General features: G+C 43.6%; 1 long non-coding RNA gene across 1 annotated transcript; it reads right to left on the reverse strand.

Annotated features, from left to right (window-relative positions):
• Positions 1 to 796: 796 nt before the first annotated feature.
• LOC125344261 lies at positions 797 to 1514 on the reverse strand. Its single transcript, XR_007209451.1, has 2 exons — positions 1397 to 1514; positions 797 to 868 (listed from the first exon to the last, which is right to left on the reverse strand). It is a non-coding gene; the product is annotated as an uncharacterized LOC125344261 (long non-coding RNA).
• Positions 1515 to 4031: the final 2517 nt, after the last annotated feature.

The raw sequence follows: 4031 nt of genomic DNA on the forward strand, positions 1-4031 counted from the left end.
GATAATGTCAATACTCTTGTATTTGCTGAGGTTCTTTCTGTGGACTATGACATGATCTATTTTGGAGTATGTTCTGTTCCATGGGCTGCTGAGACGAATGTGTATTGGGTCTCTGTAGAGTGAAAAACTCTGTACAGATCTGTCAGAGCCATGTGGGATATGGTGTTACTTAGGTCCTTGGCTCCCTTGCTAATCCTCTGTGTGTTGGATCTGTCTCTTAGAGAGAGTGAAGTATTAAAATCCCCCACTATGCTTGTATTTGGGTCTATCTTGTTCTGTAGTTCTGAAAGAATTTGCTTGACATATGTAGGGCCTCTTTTGTTCGGTGAATATAAATTTATCACCGTGATTTCTTGATTCTGGATTTTTTCTTGTATTAAAATGTAGTGCCCTCCTTTATCTTTTTGAACTGATTTTAATGAGAAGTCTAGCTTGTCTGAAATCTGGATGGCTATGCCTGCCGTTGTGGTGGTGCGTTTGCTTGGAAGATCTTGCTCCATCCATTCATTTGGAGCCTGTTTTTGTCCCTTGCTATAAGATGGATTTCTTTTTTTTTTTTTTTTGCCAGTCCTGGGCCTTGGACTCAGGGCCTGAGCACTGTCCCTGGCTTCTCTTTGCTCAAGGCTAGCACTCTGCCACTTGAGCCACAGCGCCACTTCTCGCCATTTTCTATATATGTGGTGCTGGGTAATTGAACCCAGGGCTTCATGTATATGAAGCAAGCACTCTTGCCACTAGGCCATATTCCCAGCCCAAGATGGGTCTCTTGAAGACACCAGATAGCAATTATTTTTTCGTTTTCAAGACAATCAGGTACTTTTTATTCTTTGACTTTATATCCAATAACAGCATCAAACTTAATGTTGATCTTTTGTTGTCGGGATTCTCGGCCCATGAGCTTTCCCCGCCGGCAGGAGAAGCACTGAGCGTATCCCACCGGGTTGAGCAGAGAAGAGGTAGAAGAGCCGCCGCGTACCGCCCACTTGAAGCCCAGAAAAGCCACACAGATCTGGGGAGAAGTCTAACATTCATCCGAGGATTTATTCTGGGACTGGATTTATATAGCAGTAATGGCGGCAGGAAGGGGAGGGATTTGGAGCGGCTAGCTAGGCGCTGTGATAGGCTGGTTAGGCTGTCCATCAAGGGTGATGTCATGGGACTTCCCCTAAAGGCAGACATCATGGCCTTCAGGACTGCCTCTGGGTTGATCGCCCGCCGCCATCTTGGCTCACGCGCGGTCTGAGGTGGGAGGCGGGGCTGGTTAGAGACGCCTTCACCACCTTTCCGGTTCCGGACCGGGAGAAGGTAGGTGGGGCCAGCAGCCACTTGGCCCCATGGCCGGAGAAGAGGCGGGCTGGCTAGGACCGCCTCTTAAAGCTGCAAGCCAGTGCCCAACATTTTGTTTCAAAATTACCAGGAATCGCTCAGGAAGGATCTTTTCCAGTACTGTTAAAAACTGTATAGAAGATGGAACAAAAATCATTTTATGCTCCATCAGGATCCCCTTCATAAGCTTGCTGACAACTTCTTCAGGTTCCAGAGTGCTCCACGTTGGTACTTGGGTTCTTTTTTTTTTTTTTCTTTGGCCTGTCCTGGGCCTTGGACTCAGGGCCTGAGCACTGTCCCTGGCTTCTTCCCGCTCAAGGCTAGCACTCTGCCACCTGAGCCACAGTGCCCCTTCTGGCCGTTTTCCATATATGTGGTGCTGGGGAATCGAACTGAGAGCTTCATGTGTAGGAGGCAAGCGCTCTTGCCACTAGGCCATTTTCCCAGCCCATCATACAGATTCTAGTGTATTGTGCTTTAATTGCATTTGATTCTTTTTTTTTTTTTTGCTCAAGGCTAGCACTCTGCCACTTGAGCCACAGCGCCACTTCTGGCCGTTTTCTGTATGTGTGGTGCTGGGGAATTGAACCCAGGGCCTCATGTATACGAGGCAAGCTCTCTTGCCACTAGGCCATATCTCCAGCCCAAAATATTATCTTTTTTTTTTTTTTTGCCAGTCCTGGGCCTTGGACTCAGGGCCTGAGCACTGTCCCTGGCTTCTTTTTGCTCAAGGCTAGCACTCTGCCACTTGAGCCACAGCGCCACTTCTGGCCATTTTCTATATATGTGGTGCTGGGGAATTGAACCCAGGGCCTCATGTATATGAGGCAAGCACTCTATGTTTAGCCTTCTGAGGAACCTCCACACTGCTTTCCAGAGCAGTTGAATAAGTTTACACTCCCACCAACAGTGTAGTAGGGTTCCCTTTTGGTCACATCCCCTTTAGCATCCTCTTATTTTTTTTTCTTGATCATGGACATTCTTACTGGAGTGAAATGTAATCTCAGTGTTGTTTAGATTTACATTTCTTCTATGGCCAGTGATGTTGAGCACTTCATGTTTCTTTTGGCCATTCTCATTTCCTCTTCAGAGAAGTCTCTTTTTATGTCTTTAGACCATTTGTTGAGGGGGCAGTTGGTTCTTTGAGTATTTGTTTTGGAGGAATTTAATTTTCTGAGTTCTACGTATGTTTTAGATATGAGGCCTTTCTTGGTCTCTTGTATGGCTGGTAAAGATCTTCTCCCAATCTGTGGGCTTTCCATTTATCTTGCAAGCTATGTCTTTTGCCATGCAGAAGCTTTGCAGTGTGATGCAATCTCATTTGTCCAATCTTTATTTGATTTGTTGTGTTTCTGGGCCTTCATTAAGAAAGTTTTGTCCTGTGCCTAGGAGCCCAACCAAGTGTTTCCGCTATTCCTTCTTGCAATGTTTTCAGGGTATCTGAATTTACTTCGAGGTCTTTGATCCATTTGGAATTGATTTTGGTGCAGGGTGATATATAAGGATCTAGTTTTAGTTTGTTACAGGTGTTGAACTGGTTTTGCTAGCACTGTTTGTTGAAGAGGCTGTCTTTCTTCCATCCTGTTTTTTTAACTCCTCTATCAGAGATTTAAGTAGCCATAGGTCTACGGGTTCATTTCTGGGTCTTCAGGTCTATTCCATTGGTCCTCAGGCTTGTTCTTGTGCCAATACCAAGTTGTTTTTATTACTATAGCTTTGTAATACAGCTTGAAGGTTGGTATTGAAATTCTTCCAGCACGATTATTTCTGCTTAGGATTGTTTTTGCTGTTTGGGGTCTTTCCCATCTAGGTTTGAACTGAGATATACAAGTCTTCCTTCTGAGTGACTAGATTTACAGGCATGAGCCTTTATACCTGACTGCAAAACATTTTTGTGTAGAAAAGCAGTTTAATGCTGTGTTCTTCCTGGGTTTTCATTAAAATATGAAGCATGGACAACTCCATACATGTCATCCCAGCTATGCAATGGAAAACTAAGAAGGATCACTCACTGTGCAGAGTTAGCCTGGCAAAAAAGTAAGACCCTGTTTAAAAAATAATCAGAAAAACGTGGTCTAAACCCTGCTGCTTAGGTGTAAGGAATTTCTTCTCCTTTCATTAATGTATTAACAGGCCAGAAAATGTTTAATCGAGACTGAGCATGTTTGGGAGCAGAAGCAATAGATTCTTCAGAAAAGGGGAGAGGGACTCTAAAGGATGAGTCTAATGGACTTCTCTTGGGGGTAGTTTTTATAGCATGAGGCTCTTCCCATTCTCCTCCCTTATGCTTTGTGCTGGTTGCTTGATGGCTTATATATGCTTTGCCCTGGCTTTTTGCATTTTTTGAGCAGGAAGAAGCATTTTAGTAGGAATTCACACCATGGACAGAAGTCCTATGATGGGCTACATGTTATTTGCCACTTTTTTTAATCCCTCTCTACTTAAGAGTTCCCCTTTCTTTCCTTCACAAGTACTGGATTCAAATAGAATACTCTCCTAGCAAGCACAGTGCTCTGAGTTCAAACGCCAGTTTTGCAAACAATGTATGCAAGGATACTAAGAGAATTTCATCAGGAAAAACATTTTATTGGGAAAACTGATAAATATTTTATGAAAAAAACCAATTTTGTCCAATGCAGATTGTGTGAAGGTTATTTCAAAATACAAATTTAAAACATCAGTAAGTAAAAATCCATTACTGACCT

Source organism: Perognathus longimembris, chromosome 28 (genome assembly GCF_023159225.1).
Source record: "Perognathus longimembris pacificus isolate PPM17 chromosome 28, ASM2315922v1, whole genome shotgun sequence".
Classification (NCBI taxonomy): domain Eukaryota; kingdom Metazoa; phylum Chordata; class Mammalia; order Rodentia; family Heteromyidae; genus Perognathus; species Perognathus longimembris.